The following is a 27,686-nucleotide window of genomic DNA, read 5'->3' as shown; positions in this document are numbered from 1 at the left end:
AGCTTTCACAGCCCCCTTCAGTGACTGAGGTGGTGGTGCAGGCCTCTTTTGAGACCTGTTCGGAGTCGATGTGCGTCTAGGTGTCTCTGCTTCCTTACAAGCCAAAGGTTGGGTCCAAGGCCACTTTGCAGTTTCTGATTTCTGGCAACAGTTGTAAAACCAATGACAGTACTTGGCGTCATCAGGAGATCACTTGGGCTTACCGTCAGTGGGAGTCTGTTTTTCATCCAGGTCCTAGTGCAGAGGTTGTCCATTGACCTAAGTCTGAGGCCTCTCACTTACTCTCCATATCTCAGCCTAGGCCTACTGGCTTCCAATCTCAGGCCTACTAACAAGACCTAGTGAGGTTGGCTGAGGATTTGATTTCTTTGTTCAGGTCCAGGGGCCTTCCTCCACCTGAAGAATCCACTTGTAAAAGAAAGAGGAGTACTTCACCCCAGGAGTTTCCTGATGCTTTTGATTCCGAGGACAACTTTGATAATAAGGAATCCACCTTTGGGGGGGGTGCTTCTGTTGCTGCCAGTGGGGGATTCTGATTCTGAGGAGAACCTTGCCTCAGCCCCTGACACCCCCCCAGGATCTTTCCTTTGGGGAAACTTTATATACCCCTAGGGAGCACTTCTGAGAGGAATCTCAGGACTACCCTCAATCCAAGAGAAGAGGGCCATTCCACCTGTCTTAGAGGTGGTAGATGTTGTATTTCTGTATTCTTCATTACAACCAGACTCCCACCCCCCTGCCCTTCAGAAACTTAACAGATTTTACAGCATTCCAGATTTCCATAAACACCTTTTAAGAACCCTGTGGCAGATCCTGAAGTGGTGACTCTGGGCCCTAAGGGAGCAAAAGTTAGCTCCTCCAAAAATCCTTTACCAACAGACAAGGAAAACAGAGCCTTGGACAGGTTTGGAAAGAAAATCTTCACCTCTGCTACCCTTCTCATGAGGACTTTGAAGTGCCAGTTTCATATGGTGAAATACCAGGAAACTATTTTTGACCAGATGAAGCAAAAATTGATGGGGACTGAAAATAAGGCCCTCTTAAGAATTACTGGATTTATACAACTCCTACTTTCAAATAGCTATGTACTCCCTGCACTGGCACAATGATGCCTTGGAAGTTTCCAGCATGGCAGCAGCTACAGGAACCATCATTAAGAAGGCATGGCTGGCTGAGAAAGCAGTCCCTTTCTAAACATGTCAGATTTAGTCTTCTGGATGCCCCCTTGAGCAAAGGTTTTATTTTTAGTCCTAAGGCTGAGGCTGTGTTTAAGAAAATTGGAGGATAAGGCCAAGTCCATGCAAACTGTCAAGGACTTCCTCTATGTTCAACCAACTCTGTTCAGCTGAAATTACCCTACCAGACATTGGTCCTTTTCAGTCCCCCCAGTCTAAGCCTAGACAAAGGAGACCTTGTAAGGAAAGGAGCCAAAGAGAGCACCAGTGGCAAAGACAGTAACAAACAGCCCCAGTAGGCCTGTGAAAAACTGTCTCCAGGGACCTAACAGAGTGCAGTCATGACTCTTACATGACACTCTTTTTCATCGTCTTCCATCCCCTACCCCTCAACCTTTCTTCCCTCCAGGCTGGGAAGAAGGGTGTCCCTATTCCACAGGAACTGGGCCCATATTACCAGCAATCTGTGGATTCTAAACCTCATTCAAAGAGGTTGCAAACGATTTCAAGCAACCCTTGATTTGTTCAGGCTTCGAAGGTATTCCTCCAAACCAAAAGGCCAAGCAAGGCCTTAAACCAAATACAGCTTCTGTGCACCCAAGGACTCTCTGGAACCTGTACCAACCTCTTTGCAAGGAAAAGGTTTTTACTCCAGACTTTTCCTACTCCCCAGAAAAGAAGGTACCAGTAGACCAGTTCTAGACCTGTCTTGGCTCAACTGATTCTTGCAGGTCCCAAAATTCAAAATGCTAACTGTACAAAACTGCTGCCCATGATTCCCCAAAAGCCTTCTTGGTAACCTTAGATCTAAAAGACACTTGCGTCCAAATCCCCATAGAGGAATCACACAGGAGGTTTTTATACTTCAGAGCAGGTATGAGGCATTATCATTTCTGTGCTCATCTCTTTGGCTTGTTTGCTGCATCCTGCGTTTTCACAAAATGCTTAGCCTCCAGTGATAGCCTTCTGCAGGACAAATGGAATTCAGATTTACCCTTATGTAGATGATTGTTTTTTTCTAGATCTGTTACCTGAATGAGGCAGAGCAGATCTGTTTTACACCCAAAATATATTAACTTCAGTGGGGTTCTCCATCAGTACCCAAAAATCTCAAACCTCACAAACAGGATTGTGTTTCTGGGAGCTTTCCTGGACTTATTGCTTCAGAAAAATTTTCTCCCTTCAGACAAGGTTACCTTTCTAACTCTTTTCTTCAAAGTTCCTTGTCAGGAAATACCTCACAGCCATAGAGTATCTCAGGGCCTTAGGCTACTTGACCTCTTGCATCCTCATGATCTTGCTGGCCAGACTACTTAGGAAACTACAGTGGTATCTCAAATATGTGTGGTGCCAACATTCTCAGTCACTCACCTTCAGGATAAAACTACAACTTTGTCTCAGGAAATAGTTTCCTTGGTGGGTCCAAGCATGCTCCCTCTTTCCCAGCCTTCCCTTCAGGTTCATCCCTTAGGACCAAACTCTGACAACAGATGCATTAGAAGTAGCTTGGGGTGCCCACTTCCAGACTTAAGGCAGATGGGACTCCCAGTTCAAAAACAAACACATTAACTTAAAAGAAGTATGGCAGTCCCAAAAGGCATGAATACCTTCAAAGAAAAATGAAAACCAGGAGTCCTCTTGGTAAAGACAGACAGTACCACGGTTATATGGTGCATAAACAAGCATGGGGGAGATTTCACAGTTATCCCTTTTGCTGCTTAGCCATGGACCTTTGGGAAACCGCAAACTCCCTAGGTCTGCACCTTATGGCATAGTGCCTCCCAGGAGAAACCAGTCAACTATCGGATCACCTCAGCAGGAGCCTGTCAAGCTCCAACGAGTGGCAACTGCATTTGGAAGTTTCCTCAGCATAGCCAAGAAAAATTGGTGTGCCCCAAATAGACATTTTTACCACCAAAGAAAATGCTGACTTGAAAAAATGTTCCTTCAGGAGCAAAACAAAGTCAGCCTAGAAGACAGGTGTCTCTTTCCTGCCTTGAGCAGGCATATTCCTTTTATGCCTTCTCCCCAGTACCCTTGCCATCCAGGGTACTGCTGAAAAGGGCCAAGGGTAATTCTGGTAGTCCCTGACTGGCAGAGACAGCTCTGGTGTACCCCCTTATTGCTCTAACAAACAAGAAACCACGTCTGCTGCCATAAAGAGTGGACCTGGTAACGCAGAACGTGGGCGTAATCATATACCCCAATCTGCATACACTGAATTTGACAGCTTGGATGATTCCTTGACCTCATGGAAGGGGTTGCTTCTCGACACACACACACATCCTGAACATTCTAAAAGAAGCCAGGAGATCTAGCACTAAAAATTCTTACTTTGCCAAGGGGAAAAAATCATATGGTTCAGACAAAAGGGAAAAACCCTCAGAAAGCTCAGATCCCTTTCATCCTGTCATACATATCTATAAAAATCCATGCTTAAGCATTCTCTGTCTTCCCAGCCTCCTCTCTCTTCGCACCCTGTCATGAAACAGTTTCTGAGAGGGGTTGTCCACATTAGGCCTACCAAAAAAGCTTCTGATCCCCTCCCACCATGACCTCAGTTTGTTTCTGAAGAAGCTCACAGTTCCACCCTTCGAGCCAGCAAATATAAAATTCCTTATCCAGAAGACAGCTTTCCTGCTAGCCATTTACCTCAGCCAGAAGGGTTTCAGAGAGTCAGGCACTTGTGTGTGGAAACTTTCATAATTTTCCACCCAGATGGAGTATGTTTTAGGACCAGTCCTTCCTGTATATCCAAGATTGTGACAGAGATTTCTTTAAACTAGACCATGCACTTGCCTGCATTCTTTCTTAACTCTCAAAACAAGGCAGAAAGGATACTTCATACTTTGCATGTGCATAGGCAACCGCATTACTACTTGGACAGAAACAAAAATGTCAGGAAGTCAGACCAACTTTTTGTGACCTTTGCCAGTAGCTCTAAGAGAAGACCAATTTCGAAACAATGGATCTCCCACTGTATCTATCTTTTCTACAGCCATCATGGTAAGAAGCTTCCAGATTCTGTGAGGACACATTCCACTAGGGATATTACTACCTCTGCTGCCTTTTTTTAAAGGGGTTGCCACTAACCGGCTTTCTTAATTTTCCAAGTCCTGACCAGGGTTTGCCACTGCCATTTTGCAATGCATCCTTGCCTCTCCTTAGGCCTTCCGTTTGCCCTCATGTCAGCTTTGGGAGTCATCCCACAAGTCAGGACTGCAGCAGTGAAACACAAAGTACATAGTATATTTTTGTATACTTTTCATAAATGTAGATGTTTGCGTGTATTCACTGTTGCAATATTCTTTCCCTCACCCTTCCACTCTTGCCTCTGGGATAGGCTTGGACATTCTCTTTCTCAGTCTGGGTTGCTCCCGCCATTTTTACACTTACTGTGGAATCTAGGGTTCTATAACCCTGATCCTAAGGACATATGGAGAGCTCCTACTTGTTGGGGTAAAAAGGTACTGAGGTCATGGTGCCGGCAAACTCACTTTAGACCCAGATGTAGTGATGTCGGACAGGGCATCCACTGGCTGCAGCAGGGGGGAAATTTCTCTGGTAATCGGGCCAGCCAAAGGCTTCCATGGAAGGAAAACCCACAAGTCAGGACTGTAGCAATGAATGCACTCAACCATCTACATTTATGGTAAGAGTACACAATTGTACTTTCTACTCCTCACCCTCAGTTAAGGGGAGTTTTACATACTCCTGAAGGACACAGGCCACCTCATCCAAATCAGGGGGATTTGTTTTCCACCCCAGCCTGACATCTCAATCTAGTTGCTTGGAGGATTGGGCCATGCCACCTATCTCGATTCCTTACTCTAAGGAGATGTTATCAGTTCTTAACTCATTCCCTCCAGTACAAGTCTTTTGAGAGTGCACCTTTAACTCCTAGTAGGTGTGGCCTGAGCCTTTAAAAATGAAGTTGTCACCTTAAATTCTAACCAATACTCATTGTCAGAGGTCAAATATCAGTACAATTGTGTTTGCCATCATGTATGCTTCAAGATAAAATATTCTGATACCTTGTATGTTTCATAGTTTTGGAATTATTAATGCAAGTATGAACAAGTAATATCTGACGCCTAGAAGAGCAGTAGGAGGTAACTGCAGAAACGCCTGGAGACGTTACTTGGATGTAATAAGCCGAATACCAGGAAACCATATATGACAAAAGTGGGAAAGATTCTCCATATGGTGTCATGGCCAATAGACTGTTCCAGCTTAAGCAGACATTCATTCAGTATTGCTTTACCTGTCTCACCTATTTGAACAGTGTTTTTCTTACTCCATCATAAAGATTCATGCTGTGGCAGTTTCAGCTTGCTTGTAGATAGCCCCACCACTTCCCTCTTACCTGCATATAAAATTATTTCTGAAATGGGTGATACACTTAAGACCTCCCAGTAGGGACCCTATCCCTCCATGGGACTTAAAATTATGTTTTGGTAAAGCTAACCCTACTGCTCTTCGAACTGGCTGCCTCTGTCCCCCTCAAGATGATCACCTGGAAGACCACCTTTCTCATAGCTGTGACTTCAGCTAGAAGAGTTTCTGAACAGTAGGCTGTCGTAAGTATGAAGCCCTTCACTGTCTTCCACAAGGACAGGGTAATCCTCAGAACTAACCGTTCATTTATGCTCAAGGTGGTTTCTGAACTCAGCTTTAAGCAGGCTATCCATCTGCCAGTTTTCCTTACAAATCCACAGAACAAGGCAGAAAGAATCCTCTACTCACTTGATGTCCACAGACAGATGAGGTACTACCTGGACAGACAAAGACTGCAAACAGGACAGACCAGTTGTTGGTACTCTTATCCTTTACAGAGGGAAAACAGGGTAGGGGTGTCTAAAAGCAAATAGTGTCAAAATGGATTGGAAACTGCATCAGGTTTTGTTACACACACCATGGAAAGCCTGTGCGTGGCTGCATTATAGCTTACTCCACCAAGCATGGAGCAACTACCACTGCCTTCCTCAAAGTAGTGCCTACTCAGGTAGTCCTAGAGGCAGCCAACTGAAATTCTATTCACACCTTCACAAAACATTACAAGTTTTCCATCCAGGGCCAGGGTAGGATTCATCTCTTAAAGGCAACTGGAACACAAAGAATTCTTTGTGTTCCAGTTGCCTTTATGTGCTTATTTGAGTTTGTTTTTCGTTATCTTAGTTTGCTAGGATTCATCTCTGCCATTCTATAAAGTATTTCTTAAAAACACTACTTTATTTCCTCCACCCTCACATTCCCAAGGATTAGTACTGCAACATTGACTGCATAGAACATAGTATAGTTGTGTCCTACTTACCATAATTGTAGATATTCTAGTAGAGTAATGTTTCAGTACATATTCCTTCCCTCCTACCCCCATCTAATTAGGGACATCATCTAATGATGCTGCTTCTTATTGTTCAGTTGGCTCATCCTAGCCTTCTCCATTTGTCACTTCCCTTTTGCATTCACTTCCAAGACTAGTCAGTTAAGGCATCAAACTGCTTTCCTGGCATAGAAAGACCTGAAGATGGTGCCAGCAGACGCCTTTCTTATACCCTGACATCTGGACTTCATCATAAAACATCCATCGTCTTGTGATTATGCTAAGACTCTAGAAATTGGGCCAGCCACAGGCTTCAGCACAGCAGGAAGTCCTAATCTGCAACATTGCTCTGCTGGAACATCTACAATTATAGTAAGTGGGACACAACTGTACTTTCTTCTAGCAGCAGTTTTCTGTGCCAGACCAGTGCTGTCATCCCTGTTGCTGAAGTAGTGGATCTTCAGTAAATACACTGCCTTACTATCATATAGGTAGTAGAACCCTGCTACTGTCCATCTGGCAGTCTGCTAAAGCTCAGAACTTTTCTCACCGTTTGTGTGTGAAGTTGAAGAACCAGTCACCTGGCAGGACCAGGACAGCCCTTCACACTTAGAGACAACCATTTCAGTTTTCTGTGCCACAGTCAGGGAAAGATCTCTTAGGATATCGCTCCTCTCAAACTAAGCTCCGAATGTAGAGATAAGTCAGTAAGCAAAGGAGAGTAGTATTGCTGGAACTGAATTATCCTCAAGTCTTGGTGAGTACCTTCATGAGGTGGACCCCGTTTTTCACAAAATCTCACCAAGACAACACTGATGTGTAGACTGTATTTTATATAGCGTATGTCATGGACAGAAGTAGGTTAAAAAACTAGATAGCTGTGTGCTAAAGACCCAGGATAAAAAAGTGCCCAATCCTGTTAGGCACACTGGTGCCAGGACTGGAAAAAATGACAGTGTAGAATCCTTAAGACACAGAAAAATTCCTACAATGGAGCTAGGTCAGGCTCAGGAGGAGGATAGCCCGTGTTGTAGAAGGAAATAGTAGTCCACAAAAATCACAAAAACTGATGGGCCAAAAAAGAGCCATAAAGATGATAGAGTGGACTGTTGAGGATAAGTAAGGAATTACTTATTGTTACTATTATACAATAATCCCAGAATTTCCAGACAAAAGATGTGCAAAAGGAAAGGGTGATATCAACTGCAGAGCTCAGATCTAAAACTCCTTTTGAGTTTTATTTCCTTCCTCTGTTATTTCTGTCAGTGCTGGCATAGTGTATTCTGCTGCTTTGACTGTTTTTCTGATTAGAAAATTTGCATATGCTTTTATTACTTTGACTATCACAGACACCTGAAGAAGCGTAGTACAGCTACGTGAAAGCGCTTGTGTGTTTTTGTTCTAAATAAAGAAGCTTCCATTACCAGTGACTATCTCCGTGTGGTGACTCCAGTGGATTTTGTGTTATTCAGTTTCTTCGGTTCCTTCCAAGGGGAGTCTTCGTTTTCCTGCCACAGTTCTTGGACTTTTTTTTTTTTTTATCACAGTAAGGTCTGTTAATTTAAAAACTTCATTTGGAAGTTTGGCATGAAAACTTATCGCATTTGTGGGGGGGGTTATGATTATTTGAGGCGAATGAGTATGACTACAGCAATTTAAAACAATTTTTTTCATTTAAATTGTAGTTTTGGCACCACAATTTTTGCATGTTAGACATTTCCAACAGTATTTTTTTCATCAGTGTGATTTATTTCTTGTTTAATACTGTTTTAGGGTGTATCCATTCATTTTTGACTGAAACTAGCCTTTTTGATAAAATCAGGGGACTTTGGTGCATTTATTTTGTGCTTTGAACTGTGTTACTGAAAATACTGTAATTTTCTCAGTGCAGTGTTCAGTATAGTGTCCCTATAGACATAGTCTTTAGATTGCTGTTTACAGGGAGAATATTTGTTTTCTTACAGGGCTGACCATGCAGCCAGTATTTGGCATTGAGCTAGCTAATTTCTTGTTCCCTGATTTGATGAACTTAACCCCCACCCCATCTTCCCCATCTACACCTTAAAAAAAAAAAAAAAAAAAGCAATAAATTAAAAAATATGCCTCAGCCTTTGGCAGTTGCCTCCACTTCGGACAGAATATCTGACAACTTGCCTTCTGCTACCTCCAGGTCCCCTGAGGTAATCGTAGGACCACAGGTGTGTATGTGACACGAGGGTCAGACCCATCCTTTAGGGCTGTACCATTGCCCACTGCCAGTATGGGAGAACCAAGCCCTTTAGGTGCAGGGGAAGTTAGTGCTGCAGAATCCATTGCCAGTATTGATTTCCCTGGAGATTCTCCCACTAGTGTATGCTTAAAAGACAGAAGACCCACCAGATGGTGGAACAGCAGTTTGACTCTCTTTTTTCATCTGATTTGATAGCTGTGGCTTGATCCATTGTTCAAGAAGTTGATTATGAGATGCATATCCAAGTTATGTGTAATGCTGGTGCTTCCACCACTGATCATTCTGCTAAGGATTCTGCTTTTAAAGGAGATTCTGTGTCTGAGACCTCTGATCTGTCTTAGTCTGACCATTCAGGTTTCTCTGATGAACAGGTATAGGAACCCAAACAGATGTTTTCTTTTTCCCAAATGTTAGCTAGATTCAGAGATATATTCATCTGGGAGGTATCTCCAGCTGCCCTCGAGATTAACTGAGTTGTGATCTCTTGGAGGATAAGGCTCCTGATATTGAGATCTTACCTCTGTTAATCCCAGCACTGGAGAATGTTTACAAGAAAGCTTGTAGTTCCCCTCTCTTTACTGAGGTGTTATATAAGAAAGTGTTTAAAAAATGTAGTGCTTGTTTGGCCTTGCCTGGCTTTCAAGCCCCTTTGTCTGTAGACCCTGCTCTGGGGCCCCCAGCGCCTTTTGCTAATAAGACTGCTGATTTGGCATAGTGGTATGTTGTTCTGACTGTAGTGCATAGGGTCCTGGGTTCAAAACTTGCCAGTGAAATGCATGGTGGTAACACAACATTTTTGGGGTTGGGAGGGTGGCCTAATGGTTAAGGTATTTGCCTTGCAAACACAAGGTGCAGGGTTTGAGTCTCACAATGGATAATTGACTAGGCTTAAATGGCTCTCAAGGGCAGTTAGCTTAGTACTAATCTATGAACCTAAAGACCATGTCTTCTAACCCAGTCCCTCAAGATAAACTAGGCAAGTGGCTTGAATCCCAGAGGAAGAAGCTAGCACAGACCAGCACAATAGTTTTTAAAATGTTTAACTGCCAGTGTTTTATGTGGGAGTTTGTTGTGAGATGCATGCAAAGGTTAGATGAGCTTGTTACATCATTGCCCACTCAGTGAAAGGTCTACATTAAAGATATTGTCTCCACTGATGTCCTTCCATATCACTATTGCAATATTCTTTACATAAGGGATCTCCTGCCCAGGGTAGCCCAATGTCGAGCCAGTATACCAATGCCTTTAGATTTTGTAGGCACCGTACATGACACACACAGTTCCAGTGTAAGACGTAGGGCATAAAGGTGACATATGGATGCAAACACTCAGAACTTCATTACCGCCAGTCCAAAAGCTAATGTCAAATGTCAGTCTGACTGCCTTTCTGCCATGCTGGTTATCGAGCCGTCTTCAGATAAGTGCCAATTTGGGGTTTCTTTACCTTTTTCATTATTGTATTTGTATTTATGTCATGGAAAATGTCAGTGTGGGAGGCAGATTCCCCATAGATCTTCACAACCAGGGTTTTTTTTTTTTTTTTTTTGCTTAGGCACTTCCCATGACCATACTCAGTGCTCCATCTGTCAAGCATTTGGCCCTAAGACCCTTTGTAGTCCCTTACATCCTTTATCCATATACCCTGAGAACAGGCAAGTTAAGCTCTTGACCCAGGGTACTTTGGCAGAATCCTCCTATCCCAAGAGTCAGCCATCTGCTAAGAAAGTTGTCAAAAAGGCTAGGCCTGATCATTTGCTGTCCAGCTACCCCTGGACACCTCTATGGAAGCTAGTGAAGGCCCTGAAGACCGTACAGTCCTCGTCTTTGATTCCTGTGCTGCAATCCCATTGGAGGCCATCATGGATCCAACCTCTCACATATCCAGTGAGGCTTTTCTGATGTCTGTTCTGGACGTTGAGGGGAACTTCTGATTATTTCTGAGGGGGATTAAGACATTCTGAGTACAATAATCAAATCTTGTCAGGGGTCTGAACCGCTGACAGTCTGTCGCGTGGATGTCCTGCTCAATAAAAAAAGAGTAAACACACTACACGTGTTAAAGATCACCAACATGAATGGCAGGAGTTTTCTTAGGGTTTATTCAGTGCTTTAATGGCCTTGAATCATCCTCAGTGGGATGTCTGCCCCTGCTCCTCCCTTGTCTTCTACCCCTGTTAAGAGCCCTAGGGAATTGGATTCCTCCAATGAGGACTTGGACTCTGAGGAGGAATCCTTAGCTTACTCCCCCCCCCCCCCCGTGGTTCTAAGGAACAGAATTCTTTGAAACCAGACTCCCCCGTGGAAGAATTATCCTTTGGGGATATTGTTGCCCATATGATGGAGTACTTCAGATGAGATTGTTCCCAGGTCTCTAACATTCAAGAATATGAGCTTTTGCAAATGGAGGCTCCTAAGCTATTTGCTGGTCCTTCTGTTTTGGCAGGCCTTTTGGACACCTTTTCTGCTGCCTCTGTGACTCCTGATTCTCAACCCCCTGCTTCTAAGAAATCTGACAGGTTCTCTATAAGGTTCCTGAGGATTGCAAAGTTTTGTGTAAGTGCCCTTTTGCTGGCCCTTCAATGTTTTCAGTTTCCTCTGACAAGGATTTCCAAGTTTTTGCCATCTACTAAGTTCCTTCCCTCAGATAAGGATGGTCGAGCAATGGAGAGTTTGGGTAAAAAGTATATACTGCTGCCACCTTGTCTTTTGGGGTTATTAATTACCAAACCCACATGACCTGGTACATTTTGGCCCTTCTTTCTTAGGTTGCTTTAGTGGTCTCTGACCTTCCTGATTCTGATTGGTTCCACTTCCCAGGTTGCCCATCACTCCATAAAATGCAGGTATGATGCTGCTGATGCTTCTTTTGGTTTTGTGAGGAACCATTATTCTTGGCTACGTCTACAGGCTTTACCTGATGATATTAAAGCCAAGCTTTTGATGCACCTTTGGATAATGAAAATCATTTTGGGACAGCTGCTGCTGACCTATTTCAGTCCCTTCAAGGTAAGGGGTGGGCCTTGCAGGAACTCAAACATATTTTCTTCTCTCCTATCCCAAATTCCATAGGAATTACCCTTCTAAGTCCACCTTTGTTTGCAGACGGGCTCCTACCTCCCAAGGGTAAGACAGGATCTAGGCGTTTTCCCCCTACAAAATCCACTCAGACTCCCTTCTGGTTTCTGGACAAGCCTGTCTCCATTTGACAGGTGGCCTCCTCTTCCCCTTGGCCAGATTCCCCTGTCTCTCTGTCCCTTCCAAATTGGTATCTGATCACCATGGATTCCTGGCTGCTGTCATTTGTCGGGGGTATTTCATGTTTTGGAACCCACGCTCCTCCTTGGGCATTCCTCAGCCTTGTCAAGAATAACTTCTGCATTTTCCATAGGTTTTGTAGTCCCTTTTGGATCAGAGCACCATCAGCCTTTTCCACCCTCCCAACTCGGAATGGGATTTTACTCCAGAATGTTTTTGGTTTTTTGAAAGGAGGGTACTTGACCCATTCTGAATCTTTGCTCAACACCTATCACAGTGTCACTTCTTTCCGAGTGATGTCTCTTCAGACCGTGTTTCCTCCTCTTCTTCCTCAGGCCTTCTTGGTTTAACTGGACCTCAACATCTCCATGTGCCTTCTGTTCAGGAAATTTTTACGTTTCTCTATTTCTTCTGCATTCCCCTTTAGCCTTTCTACTGCCCCAAGTGTATTCACTAAATGCCTCAGTCTGTCATTTCCTTTTGCAGACTTTGAGGAGTACAGATTTTTCCCTATCTCGATGACCTACTCATTCAAGCTTCCTCTCTCAGCATTCTGTTGTGGGTTCACCAAAAACGTCCAGAAATCAGTTCTGACATCCTCCCAGGATCATATTTTCATGGGGTGTCTGCTTCATACTGTTCACATGTTGGCTTTTTTTCCTGCTCCAAAGGCTTTATTTCTGTCAACCTTCTTCTTGTGTCTCCATCTCTCCTCTTTTAACAACAAGGGAGCTTCTCCAGATTCTGAGATTTATGGTCTCCACTATTCCTATGCTTCCTCTCGTCAGATTCTGTATGAAAAAGCTACAGTGGCACCTCAAGTCAGTGTGGCTTCAACATTGCCACCCTCTGGAGTCCCATGTATCTCTTCTTCCATGTTTCAAACTTGAGTTTCAGTGGTGGATTCAACAACTCTCTCTCTCAATCCAGAGCTTCCCTTCCAGACTCTTGATTCTGTCTACTGAACTGTATATGGATGCCTCAGACTTGTGTGTCAGGCTACTTGTAGCCCTTTAAAGGTCCTCGGCCACTGATCTCACCATCAGAGGTCAGATCATATCAAAGTAAAAGAGATGAGAGCTTTGCTTCTGGCTCTGCAAGCTTTACATCCCCTTTTCCACCCTGGCCACCCTCAAGATCTTCACAAATACTACTACTGTGATGTGGTATTTCAACAAGTAGGGGGGCACAACATCCTAACTTCTTTGCACGGGATCTAGCTATCCAGTACCAAGTGACTCTTCGGGCAGTTTACATTCCTTCAGAGCACAATCTAGTGGCAGACTCATTGAGCAGGTCCAGCACACAGACTCACATATGGATGCTTTACAGCAATGTGTTTCTGGACATAGTCCATTTGTGGGATATTCCTCAGGTAGATCTTTTCTGCCTCCACTCTGAACAGACAACTTTCTTTCTTCTTTTCCAGAGTATTGTCGTTTGATTTTAAAAATGGATGCTCTGTCTTTTCCTTGAGTGGGAGTGCTTTTGTATGCCTTTCCTTCCCTTCACTTCCTCTGTTGGCTCGAGGCCTGCACATAATCAGGCAGGACTGTCCCAAAATCTTGCTGGTAACTCCTTTTTCGCCCAGACAGCATTGGTTCCCCTGTCTTTATCACTTGGGCAGGGGCAGTCACTGCAAACTGCCTCACTGGATGGATGCTCTCACACAAGACAAAAATCTCTTATCCATCCTCACCTGTCAACTCTTCAAGTTACACTGTGGGTGATAGGGTTTTGATTCCTTTCAAGCACCTCTTTTTGAGGACATGCTGCAGGTACTACAGAAGGTCATGAAGCCCACTACTAGAAAATCATACATGTCCAAATGGAAGATATTTTCTGTCTGGTGCTTCTGTTGCCATCTAGATGCCCTTTTTGTGGGGATTATTCTGGTTCTGTCTTATTGGTATGATCTGCTCCATGCTGAATTGGCATATTATTCAGTTAAAGCTCACCTTTCAGCAATGTCTGGCTGTCTGCTCTTAAGTCCTCCTTTGGCCTCTCGTTTTGCAGTCAAGCAATTTCTTAAAGGTGTCCTTCATATCAGGCCTCCCAGGAACCTCAGTTTTGTTCTTGAAAAATTGACTCAGGCTCTTTTTGAATTTGCTAGTTCAGCTTCCTGTCAACATTGTATATGGAAGACTGTTCTGTTAGCTCTCACTTCAGCCATGAGAGCATCTGAACTTCAGGCTGTCGTGGCCATTTCTCTTTTTTTAGTTTTTTTCAGAGACTGGGTGTCTCTTTGTACTAATTAATCTTTAATGCCCAAGATGGTTAATGAGTTGTCCCTTGGTATTGTTTTCTGTTACAGCCATCATGGCAAGGTGAATCCAGGTAAGGTAAAGGCACATTCCACCAGGGCCTTTTCCCCCTCTGTGGCATATTGATAAGAAGTGGAGTTCAGAAGTATTCTAGAAGCAGCAACTTGGCCCTCTGTCCTTACCTTCATGAAGCACTTCAAACTGGATGCCTTTTCTAGATCCAGAGACTGCTTCATAAGGACCATTCTCCAGGAGCTCCCAAACCATTATCCTTCTTCCTCCCAGGTTGAGTAAAGTTTGGGAAATCTGAGTGCTAGCAATGTAGCATGTTTGGAACTTATGCAACTGCACTATGTTCAGTACTTACCTATAACAGTAGATGTCTGTAGAACGCACTGCTAGCAGTACCTTCATAACATCCCCCTGTTGTTGGGTATTTATAGTTGGTTGTTTGAGATGCTGCTGTGTTTTGGTTCAGCAACCTTTTTTGCTGTGTGCATAGGTTTTTTTTCTGGATGAGTTGTGTACCTCCCAACCGTACTGAATTACTCGTTTTTTTACAGAGTTTTGGGGTCCAAATAATGGCATGCCCCAATTCCCAAGTGGCAGCCCTTCATTTTCGATTTTCCCAGTTTTTTTTTTAATTTGATGTTCTGTAGTCCTATCTTGGCTTCATTCTTACATATGGGTTCAGAGCCGACTTGGTCGATTACAAAGCTCAAAGTCTCTAAGTTGGCTCGTGGCACGGTAGGTATCCCATAGTGCACTCGTAAGAATCCCCAGATCTCGTTTGCCGCATCTACGAGTTCAGAAGTGCTCTCTTTCTTGGCTGTGGCTAAGTTGGATATTTTGCCTATTCAAAATTGTTATAGTGGTTCTTTTTGACTTTTATAGTTAGTTTATAATTAATAACTTACAGTTGTTAGTGGTAGTAGTTAGTGTGTTTTTCTAACTTTACTGGAATTTGTTGTTGTAAATTGTTGGCTGTCGCTTCCTCAGGCCTTGTTTTCTCACTGGTATCCCTTCTTTCTGTGCGCTAGTTATTAATATAAATTTTCTTAGGCATAGGTCCGTTTGTTTAGTTAGAACCTATTTTAGCTTTATCTGTTACTTGTTTGTTTGTTCTCGCCTTCCCTCCGTTTCAGGGCTAGGCCCATTTAAGTCAAAGGATCTAGTCCTCTATTGCCTTTCCTTGTGTGTTGTTTCCTCAGCAGGGCTAGGTCCATTTAAGTTAGAGGACCTTGTCCTGTCTTCCTATCATCCACTACATTTACTTTTTGTGATTGTATTTGTGACAAGATGTCTAAAGATTCTAAAGATCATAAACCTTCGGGTTTTAAAAAGTGTCTTAAATGTTTTCAAAAAATGTCCTTGACTGACAAACATAGTATCTATGTTTATTGCTTGGGAGCCATACATCTTCAGGAGACATGTACCTTTTGTCACTCTTTTAGTTCTCGGGTTCTCCAGGAAAGAAAGAACAAATTGATCTTGAAAGGTCTCCTTAAACCTTCATTTGAGGACGATTTAGCCAGCTCTTCATTGTCTCATTCCAGGTCCCCCTCTTCTAAAAAAGAAAAGGTCAAGTCGGTCAAAAGACAGTCTCCCACACTGTCTGTTTTATCTGAACCTCCACAAAAGATTGCTAAACTGGACAAGCCTTCTACCTCTTCAGCTCCACTGCCTTCGGCCCCGATTTTTTCGGAGCCGATTACTGAACCCATACCTCGGAGCCGGTCTAGAGATTTATTACCAGTGTCCCCGACACTCAGATCTCCGATTTTACAGAGATCTAGATCACCTACCTTGTCTTCCAGATCCTCCAAGAGTCTTTCTGAGGAGGATGTCGAGAGAGTGGTGCTTGGACTCTTGAAGTCGTCGGTGCTAGCAAATTTGTTGCCGGCTCCGACTCAGTCGGTTCCGGAGCTGTCTAAGGCCATATTACCTGCTTTTCTTCCTCCTCCGAGCCAAGTCGGTCTTTCAGAGCCAGAGCTGTCGGTGCCGTTTGTTGTGGAACCATTGGTTCCAGCACCCTGACTGTCTGTCTGGGAGCCGAGTTCCGCTCAGACACCTTTAGTGCTGTCCTTGATGTCTAGGAGCCGAAGCTTGCCAGTCGGCCCCGACGGGGATGCTCGGACCCGAACTTCTTCAGTTCTGTGCCCATCTCTCGGTGCATTGGCTCGGCTGAGCTCGGAGCCTACATCTATCTTGGAGCAGATCGCTCTGGAGTCGAGGGCTACTTCCACTTCCTCGGAACCAGTGGTGTCCTCTGAGCCAGAGAGATCTGACTTCGAGATGATGAGCATGCTGTTAAGATCTTCAGCTCCACTCAAGGGTACCAATGCTCTTCCCCCTCAAGCTCCAACTTCTGTCTCAGCACCATCTCTCTCTCTTGGCAGCAGAGACCCGCAGCCTCAGGAGCCCCCATTGTGTGGCCCCCAGTCTTCCGAGACCTCCCCAGAATACCCTTCTGTGGAGTCTCCTCAGAAGAGAACCTACAAGAGGAAGCATGTAGACTCCCGTGATGAGTCCATCACCTCTGACACTGACTTCGAAGATTCAGAAGGGTCCCCTAGGTTGTCCTCTGATGATATCTCCTTCGTAGATATCCTAGAGATCTTGAAATAGAGAGGCGGCTGGCCCACTGTCAACCCTTCTGATGAAGAGTCGGTGTACCTGATGGCTTTCGGGTCTCAATCTTCAGCCTCTTGGGTGTCTCCACCTTTCAATGAGCTGTTAGAGTTAGTCAGTCGAAAGGTGTGGGAAACTCCTGATGCCATGGAACCAGTCCCCAGAAGACCCAACAAATTTCTTTCAACTCTTAAAGAGAAAGAGTTTTTGACCAAAGGTTTCCCTGTAGATGCCATGGTGGTGGCAGCAGCCACAAAGAAGGAACTAGCGGAGACTTCCTCATCTGTCCATCCACCAAACAAGGAGTCTCGAACGATGGACAGCTACGGGAAGCGTATCTTTTCTTCAGTGGCTTTTACATTCAGATTGCTGAATTATCTCACCCATTTTATTAGGCTTCAAAAGAGATTTCCTAAAAGAGCTAGGAGATGCTCTTCAAGGTACTTTAACTGAAGGAGTCCCTGAGAAGGTTACTGCTCAGTTGTCTACCTTAAACTCCATTGTTAACTTCTCCATTAGGCTATCTTACTCAGCAGATGGAGCGAGCAGAGTAGCGGGTTCAGGAGTTTCCCTTAGGAGACACTCCTGGATGCGCTTATGTAACTTTGCGGAGCCCTTCAAATCTACATTTACCAATGCCCCATTTGACGGTTCCTCTCTGTTTGGACCAAAGGTAAAATACACACTCACCAGATGCGAGCAGGAAGGAAAAAATCTTTCTGCAGTGGGATTACGTTTTTCGGTCCATTCTAGACCATACCCGAAGGGTCAGAGAGGTGGAAAAATGTGGTTCAAGAAATCTCAGAGATTTTTCCCGGAAGCACAAGGTGATTTCTTCTCCAGAGGCAGAGGAGGAGGAAGTAATGGTAGACGTCGCCCTAGAGGCGAGGGGGGGGGGTGTCCGCAAAACCAGGGTGGCTGTGATTCCTTTTGTGGATGTCCCTATCAGTGCTCCTGAAGTGGGGCGCTTCTCCGGAGCCAGTCGGGGGTCGCTTATCTTTGTACCCAGAAGCCTGGCACAACATCACACAAGAAAAGTGGGTACAAAGAATAATTTCCAGAGGATACTCCATACCCTTCTCTTTTCCACCTCATCTAACCAAGAAAATCCCAGATGTTCCACCCAATCACAGGGATCAAGCAGCTATAGAAGTCCAAATGTTGCTTCAAAAGAGAGTCATCCAAACCGTCCCCGCAGACCAGATAGGATTCGGAACTTACTCCATATTCTTTTTAGTGCCAAAACGAACGGGACTGGAGGCCCATTTTGGATCTCATCTAGTTAAACGAATCAGTAAAGAAGTCCAAGTTCCGAATGGTAACAATGCAGTCTATACTCCCTCTGTTAGGGAAAGACAATTGGATGTGTTCCATAGACCTACAAGATGTGTACTGCCACATAAAAATGGACAGAGCATCAAGGAGTCTTTTACGCTTCTGGCTGGGAGCCAGTCATTACCAATTTTGTGCTTTGCCCTTTGGTCTCAGCACAGCCCCCAGGGTGTTCACCAAATGTATGGCGGTAGTAACGGCTCACTTGAGACATCTTGGATTCCAAGTGTTTCCGTACCTGGACGACTGGCTCCTGACTGCCACCACGAGGCACCTACTTTTACAAGCCAGGGATTCAACCATTCAAGTCTGCACTCAGCTAGGCATTACTATAAATTGGGAAAAGTTTGCCTTGTCGCCCTCTCAATATGTGACTTTTATAGGCGCAGAAATAGACACAGTCGCAATGATGGCTCGCCTTCCTTCAGTCAGAATACAAAATCTAAGACAACAAATATACAGCCTGCTTCCCCAACACAAAGTCAAAATGAAGACAGTGCTCAAACTTCTAGGAACCATGGCCTCTACCATAACTCTAGTTCCGCTAGCCAGACTACATATGAGAATTCTACAATGGCTACTTTTTTCCCAGTGGTCTCTCCAGCAACTGCCTCTGTCTCATCCCATTTTAATAACAGAATCTTGCAAAAAGGAGCTTCATTGGTGGATCCAGTCCAATCAACTAACGATAGGGAGACCATTCATTCCTCGCCATCCCGTTGCTACTGTGACCATGGATGACTCCCAGATAGGGTGGGGGGGCATTATCTAGGAAGGAGAGTCAAAGGCGGGTCTATATTATAACAACGAATGATCAAATGATTGAACGTTGTTATATCGAACTCTAAAGTTCGAATTCATAAGACCTCGAACAACCAGAACAGTGATTTTTTTTCCCCCCCAGGGAAAAAAAAATCGCTGTTCCAAAAAAAAAAAAAAAAAAAAGACATTAAAACATTGCATAAAGGGGGGGGGGCTTCACCCCCCACACCCCCCCCTACTTAAATATACCAACTCCGAGATTGCTCTACAGTGCCAAAAATGGCAAAGTGATTGAAGCAAGCAAGCAACTTCTTTCCCAGGGAAAGAATTTGCTGATATGACACTTCGTCATTTTGCCTTTTCGACATTTCAAGTTCGACCAAGACGCATTCGACAAAATGCGTCTTCAGTCATCTGATAGGAACCCTCCAAGGCACATGGCAAGAACACGAGTCTCACTTGCATATGAGAGAGTGCTACTAGCATTGCAAGCACTTCATGGCTTTCTTCCTCTAGGGACAATAGCAGTCCAGTCAGACAATATGTCAGTGGTATGGCATGTAAACAGACAAGGGGGGACCAGATCCTACTCCCTATGTCAAGAGGCTCTTCGTGTTTGACAGTGGACGATATCTTCCCAATGCTTTCTAGTTGCAACACACATCCCGGGGAGAACCAATGTGATAGCTGACAAGCTCAGCAGGGCAATCTTGATGCCTCACGAGTGGTCTCTAAATCAGAAAACCGCGGAACAGATTTTCCGCAGTGGGGACAGCCTTTCTGTGATCTGTTTGCCACTCCAATAAATGCCAAATGCAGCAGCTACTTCACCCTTATCCCTCCCCCGGGGGGGGGGGGGAGAGAGACACTGAGAGACACACTTGTCCACAATTGGCCCTTGGGACTTCTTTATGCTTTTTCTCCCTTTCCTCTAATATCGAATGTGATCCAGAAAGCAAAGACTTTGGGAAGCAGAATGATTCTCATCACTCCTTACTGGCCTCCTCAGATTTGGCTCCCCTTTCTCAGGCCTCACCTTCTGGACAATCCATGGACTCTGGACCCAGTTCCTGGCCTTCTGACACATGTCAGGCACTTTCCATCCCTGCCTCCACACCCTCAATTGACAGCATGGCTGGTTCACTTCCATGCCTAGTCAGGCTTCATGATTTCTCCCCAGCAGTTACTTATATCTTGACTTCTTCTCACAAACCTTCTACGAGAAAATTGTACAAATTGTACACTAGCAAATTGAAAAGATTTTCTCTCTGGGCACGAGCTAAAAACATAGATCCATACACAGCCTCCATTCCCTTAGTGTTAGAATTTGTAACCAAACTTTTTCATCAGGGATCAGCTGCTGCTACAATCAAAGTTCAATTAGCAGCTATCTCCAATTTGCATTTGGGACAACATGAACCTAATCTCATGGCTCATAGATTGTGTAGATCATTTTTGAAAGGCACTACCCTGCTATGACCTCCTTTTCAAGAACATATATCTCCTTGGGATCTAAAGTTTGTTCTTTCAAAACTTACCTCACAGCCTTTTGAACCTTCACATAATTGTGATTTTATAGTTCCTTTCATAGAAGCCCATTTTTCTGGTAGCCATTACATCCACCAGGAGAGTGTCAGAACTGCAAGCACTCTCCATCAGACCTCCTTACTTGATTTTTCATAGATACAGAGTTTCCCTTCGCACAAATCCATCCTTCATCCCCAAAGTTTGTTCTCAATCTAATTTGAATCAAAATCTGCCTTGAAAGTTTAACTTTAGAAAACCAAAATGGGCATCATTTGGAATACACTGGCCATTAAACTGGTCTCACTGGAGCTGTAACATTCATTAAAGTGTATTATCATACCTTGAGATCATCATTGCATACAGAGTTAATTGACACAATGCATCTTGCAGTGGTCATTTTAAATGTATTTGGTCAGTGTTTTTAATAAAAAGATATGATGTTAAGTTGTCAATCTCGCCTTCATTCTTGCTGGATGGGTTCGGAGCCGATCCTCGGCTCTGACTCGGCACTTGCTAAGCTCGAGAGTCACTTTTACCAGCTCGAGGCAGCCCCATATCCCATGATACAAGGCGGTAATTACCCAGATCTCGTTTGCCGCTTCGCTAATGAGGTCATCCTTTTTACCAGCTCCTGGTAAGTGATTTATTATTGCTATTTGTCTCAGAATTAGGTATCCCAATACCATTATTTTTTTATTCTTGATAGTTTTTTAGTGAACCTTACTGTGTTAGCTCCATCCCATTTCCCTTTAGTTCCCTTATTCATAGTTTTTCTGTGTTCGGGCCTTAGGCCTTACCCACCCTCACAGTTCCTGTCAGATTTTCCTTAGGTGTGTGTGGGTGTTGTGTTTCACTATTCTAATTTTAATTTTTAACATTTAATATTTAGTGTCCTTGGTCTGTTTGGTGTGTATGTGTGGTATTAGGACTTAGACATGTCCAAAGATACTAGGGTCTCAGGTTTCAAGAAGTGTGACTCGTGCTGTCAGAAGATGTCTCTGACAGAAGGTCACACTTCTTGTATTTATTGCCTGGGACCCCTACACCTGCAGGACTCCTGTGCTATCTGTCATTCTTTCAGCCAGAGAGTCCTGCAGGAACGTAGAAATAAGTTGATCCTCAGGGGGTTTCTTAAGCCTGAGAGCTCCCCGGCTAAGGTCGGTTCCGGGAAGCCCTCTAAGCCTCCCAAGACCCAGACTTCAGTGTCCAAGTCTGTGGTCTTGGCTCCGACTCCACCGGAGTCGACATCGGCTCCGTCCATAGCCGATCCTTCCTTGTTGGAAGTTTCAGTACCGGTGCCGTTCGGCGCCGATACCCTAGCTTCGACACCTGTGTCGGCTCCGGCTGGAGCCAACACCCTAGCGTCGAAGCATGTCTCGGCTCCGGCTGGAGCCGAGATATCTTTGTCTCCGCTCGGAGCCGACAAGTTGTCGGCTCCGCCTGGAGCCGAACGTTCTTTGGCTCCGATGGCTCCGTCAAAAAAGAGGTCTAGATCTCCTTCACTGGAATCTATACACTTGGCTCCAGCTTCCCCCTTGCTTTCGGAGCGGAGCCATCGGAGCCGATCATCGAGGTCTTCCAGGCTCTCAGACTATGACTTAGAGAGAGTGGTAAGTAGGCTATAGAAATCACAGGCACTAGCCCAGATGCTCCATAGCCTGTCTCAACAGACGACTGCTATTCTACATCCTCCTGAAATTCCTCCTTCGACTCTCCTTCAGAGTTCGGAGCCGGAGATTATTGGTACCGTGACTGTTGCTGCTTCGGAGCCGATACCACACTTTTCGGCTCCGTCGTCCTTGACTCCTATCTCCTCCTTGCGACCTTCCATGGAGGGATCCGGGCGTCGAGCTTCCCTGGTCGGCTCCGAGGGGGCGAGTGGCATCGGACCCTTGTCCGACCCCGTTCTCCCTCTCGGGGCTTCGGCCTTGGTGAGCTCGGCCCCGACATCTGCTTCGGAGCCTTCCCTTCGGTGGGACCGGGATCCCTGTTTTTTCGGAGTGGGATCTCGGCCCTCCCTGGGAGGGGAGCCTTCGAGGTGATGAGGAGTGTGCTAGCCCCCGAGCTTAGTCAGCAGTCGGTTCCTTTAGCTCCTCCCTCTATGGTGCCTGTAGATGCCTCTTCCCGCTCTCTTGCTCCCGGACCCAGAGATCCATCACCCCAGGTCTCCCCATTGGGAAGAACTTCCTCTTCCGAGGTTTCTCCTGATCCTTCAGGTGAACCCCCGTGTAAGAGGACCTGCAAGAGGAAGCACTTAGACTCCCCTGAGTCTACAACATCAGATACCGATTTAGATGAGTCGGAGGGGTCCCCAAGATCTCCCTCTGAGGATGTCTCCTTTTCAGACATCCTTGAACTCCTGAAACAGAGGGGGAACTGGCCCTCCATTAATCCCTCCGAGGATGAATCGGTATACCTGGAGGCTTTTGGATCTCGACCCTCCACCTCCTGGGTGTCTCCGCCTTTCGACCCCCTCATGGAAGTCATAGCTCGAAAGGCGTGGGCATCTCCTGATTCGGTGGAACCAGTCACCAGGAGACCTTCAAAGTTTATTACGGCCCCCGCTGAAAAGCAGTTTCTTACTAAGGGTGTCCCGGTTGATGCCATGGTGGTGGCCGCCACCAAAAAGAAACTTGCAGATCCTTCCGTGCCAGTCCATCCTCCTAACAAGGAATCTAGGTCCATGGACAGGTATGGCAAGCGGATGTTTTCCTCAGCGACCTTTGCTATGCGTTCGCTGAATTATTTATGTCACTTCACCAGACTTCAGAGAGACATCCTCAAAGAATTGGGTGAAGTAGTACAGGATCCGTCAGCGGCAGGGGCTCAAGAAAAGATTGCCTCTCAGCTGGGAATCCTTAATTCCATAACCAACTCCTCCATGCGGCTCATTTCTTATGCAGCCGATGGGGCGAGTAGAGCGGCAGGCACAGGAGTGGCTCTCAGACGTCAGTCCTGGATGCGGCTCTGTAATTTTGCAGACCCCTTTAAGGCGTCCTTCACAAACTCTCCCTTTGATGGGACAACATTGTTTGGCCCTCAAGTGAAGGACACTTTGACCAGGTGCGAGCAAGACGGCAAGACTCTTTCTGCCGTAGGAGTCCGTTTCTCCACCCCTTCTAGACCTTACCCCAGAGGTCAGAAGGGAGGGAAAATGTGGTTCCGAAAATCTCAGGGAGTCACGCCTGACGAACGTGGTCAATTTACCCCCAGAGGCAGAGGGGGTAATAATAATAGACGCCGCCCTAGGGGCAGAGGAGGTCCGCAGAACCAGGGCAGCAGAGAGCCTCCCTCTGACAAGCCCTTCCAGCATCCCTGAGGTGTTGCCCGACTGTCCACCCTTGGAGGCAGTAGGGGGGAGATTGTCGCTGTACCCAGAAGCCTGGTTTTCCCTCTCTCGAGACAAATGGGTACAGTCGATCATATCCGAGGGTTACAAGATTCCTTTCGAGGAAAGCCCTTTCCCTCAAAAAGGTTCCCTTCCAGACGTTCCACCCGGTCTAAGGGAAATTGCAAAACTAGAGGTTTCAAAGCTTCTAAAAAAAAGGGCCATCCAGCCAGTACCAACAGATCATTTAGAGTCCGGAATCTTCTCAAGGTTCTTTTTGGTCCCCAAAAAGACGGGAGACTGGAGACCAATATTAGACCTCAGCAGGCTCAACAAGTCTGTCAAAAAGGCAAGATTTCGGATGGTCACACTTCAATCGATTTTGCCCTTTCTGGGCAAAGACAACTGGATGTGCTCCATAGACCTTCAGGATGCGTACTATCACATAAAAATCCACAGACGCTCCAGAAGTTTTCTCCGCTTTCGGCTGGGGACCAGTCATTTTCAATTCAGAGCCCTGCCCTTTGGTCTCACTACAGCCCCTAGAGTGTTCACCAAATGCATGGCAGTTGTCACGGCTCACCTGAGACATCAAGGATTCCAGGTGTTTCCGTATCTCGACGACTGGCTCCTCTCAGCCACCACCAGGCATCAACTTCTCCAAGCCAGAGATTACACTCTACGTCCCTGCGGTCAGTTAGGAATTTCAGTCAACTTCGAAAAGTCTTCCTTATCGCCCTGCCAATCTATTACCTTTATAGGCGCAAATCTAGACACTACTCGGATGTCAGCAAACCTAACAAGTCAGAGAATCCTAGACATCCAAAACCACGTTTGGATCATCCTATCCAGCAAAAGGGTACAAGCCAGGTTGGTCCTGAAAGTGTTGGGCCTCATGGCAGCTGCCATCACACTTCTTCCTCTGGCCCGTTTTTACATGCGTCTCCTACAATGGATGTTGTTCACCCAATGGTCCTTCCAGCAGCTTCCCATGCGTCACAAGATCCTGGTGACACAAACCTGCAAGAACCATCTATCCTGGTGGATTTCCTCTCCTCTAGTCCATCAGGGCAGACCATTTGTTCCCCCCGGCAGTCACGGTCACTTTGGATGCCTCCCTGATCGGATGGGGGAGGCATTATCAGGGCAGGATGGTTCATGGCACGTGGCAACCGTTCGAATACCACCTGCACATAAATGTCCTAGAGATGAGAGCAGTGCTTTTAACGTTGCAAGCCCTCAACGACTTTCTTCCTTTAGGGACTATTGCAGTTCACACGGACAACATGTCCGTTGTGTGGTACATCAACAAGCAGGGCGGAACCAAGTCCTATCCCTTGTGTCGAGAAGCTCTCAGACTTTGGCAATGGGCGATCTCCTCTCATCGGTTTCTGGTAGCAACGCATATCCCCGGGAAAACCAATATAATAGCGGACAGATTGAGCAGAGCTATACTCATGCCTCACGAGTGGTCTCTCAAGCAATCCATAGTGGAGGAGATTTTTCAGAAGTGGGGCCGCCCATGTTGCGATCTTTTTGCTACACCTCAAAACAGCAAATGCCCAGACTTCTTCTCTCTTTTCCCACTTCTGGGCCATCCCCCCAGAGACGCTCTTACCCAAGATTGGCCCCGGGGACTCCTTTATGCTTTTCCTCCCTTTCCTTTGATACCACAAGTACTCCAGAAAGCTACCGTCTTGAGAGCCAAAATGATTCTCATTGCCCCTTACTGGCCTCGACAAATTTGGTTCCCGTTCCTTCATCACCATCTCTTGGTGCAGCCTTGGCATCTGGACTCAGCTCCAGATCTTCTGACCCACCAGTCGGGTCAACTGCACCGGTCCGTTCCTTCCCTCAACCTCACAGCTTGGTTGCTCCACTTCCTTCCTTAGCCAAGCTTTCTATGATCTCTAATCCCGTTAGAGATATCATAGTAGCTTCTCTTAAGTCCTCTACCAGGAGGATTTACTCTAGCAAGTGGAAACGCTTCTCCCTTTGGGCAAAATCTAAGAACATAGACCCCTTTACTGCCCCTATTCAGTCGGTCTTGGATTTCCTAGCAGAAATTTTTCACTCCGGTTCTTCGTCTTCCACAGTCAAAGTTCAGTTGGCAGCAATCTCGAACTTCCATGTCGGGTTTGCAGACCACAACATTATGTCCCACAAACTTTGTAAAGCCTTTCTCAAAGGAGTGTTCCTTCTTAAAACCCCCTGTTAGGGATCCTCCACCACAGTGGGACCTAAATTTAGTACTGACATCCTTGATACTTCCCCCTTTCGAACCGGCTGCTTCATGTTCATTAAAGTTTCTTTCTTGGAAGACACTTTTTCTAGTCGCTATTACCTCGGCTAGAAGAGTGTCTGAACTTCATGCCCTCTGTGTTCGTCCCCCTTATTTGGTCTTCCACAAGGACAGAGTATCCTTAAGAACTAATCCATCCTTTTTGCCCAAGGTTGCTTCTAAGACAAATTTAAACCAATCCATTGATCTTCCTGTATTTTTTCCAAATTATTCTAACAGGGCGGAACAAAAATTACATTACCTAGATGTTCATCGCCAACTCAGATATTACTTGGACAGAACGAAGCAATTTAGGAAGTCCGATCAGCTCTTCCTTTCTTATGCTGAAAATAAAAAAGGTCTCCCTGTTTCTAAAGTGACCTTATCCAGATGGCTATCTTCCACCATTTCTGACATTTATCAGCTTAGGGGAAAACAGCTGAGCTCAAAACCTAAAGCTCATTCCACAAGAGGTCTAGCCACTTCTACAGCTTTTCAGGCTAGGCTACTCTTAGATACTATTTGTGCAGCAGCCACTTGGGCCACTCCTCATACCTTCGTTTCTCATTATAAATTGGATTTGGCCTCCAGGGACAGGGCAAGCTTTGGTTCCACTGTTCTCAAGAGTCTGTTCCATTGAGCCACCCAGGATAGAGGTGCTGGGGATGCGGTCCCATCCAGCAAGAATGAAGGCGAGATTGACAACTTAACATTTAGAAGTTATGTACCTACCATAACGTTCCATGTTAGTTGTCTTCTCGCCTTCTTTCTTATGCTCTCCCCTAACCTGGACAGACCTTGATCTCCCTTTTTCTCTGGAAGATTCTTCTTCCTTGGACACCAGTTAGTTCTTGTCCTTGATTACCTGGTTTCCCTTTACAGCCTTTTTAGGTTAGTTGTTCCTCTTTCCTTGATGGAAAGTTTTATAGGCAGTTTTTCCTCTAGATACCAAACGAGATCTGGGTAATTACCGCCTTGCATCATGGGATATGGGTCTGCCTCGAGCTGGTAAAAGTGACTCTCGAGCTTAGCAAGTGCCGAGTCGGAGCCGAGGATCGGCTCCGAACCCATCCAGCAAGAAAGAAGGCGAGAGAAGACAACTAACATGGAACGTTATGGTAGGTACATAACTTCTAATTAACTTTTATTCAAACCATGAGCCAAATACATTTAGAATTTCCCCCTCTGACTTCATCTAAGGGCCTTCCATAGACTTTTTAGTGGATGAGTTTCTGTGCCTGTGAGAATGTGTTTATTAAAGTCTATGAATCCATTTCACATTTTCAGTGAGTTGATGTCACTGAGGTTAAAGATCTTTATGGCATTAACATGAGGAAAACCAACTTAATGAGTGCTAGTTTAAGTGAATGCTAGAGGAAATAGTTTGCCAGTCTGGTGAAAATGCTAATCAGCACTTTATATTCCATACAGGATGGTGTCAAAAGGTAAGTTGCAGAGTGTGATAGTACACTAAGTAGTGAACTGCTTATAAGGTGGCAATCTTGCATGGATCCTTGATTTTTTCTTTTTTTTTTTGTTGAAAGTTTGTTCTTCAGACAAATGCACAATTTGCTGAAA

The 27,686-nt window shown here is 45.3% G+C and overlaps 1 protein-coding gene across 3 annotated transcripts in view; it reads left to right on the top strand.

Annotated features, from left to right (window-relative positions):
* Positions 1-27,686, top strand: part of LOC122817602 (cold-inducible RNA-binding protein B-like) — a 936,366-nt gene that overhangs the window by 622,345 nt on the left and 286,335 nt on the right. The gene's annotated exons all lie outside the window — the stretch shown is intronic.

The sequence above is a fragment of the Protopterus annectens genome, chromosome 13.part0 (assembly GCF_019279795.1).
Source record: "Protopterus annectens isolate FY-2018-M chromosome 13.part0, PAN1.0, whole genome shotgun sequence".
Lineage (NCBI taxonomy): Eukaryota > Metazoa > Chordata > Ceratodontiformes > Protopteridae > Protopterus > Protopterus annectens.
This window is presented reverse-complemented; position numbering and strand designations above follow the sequence as displayed.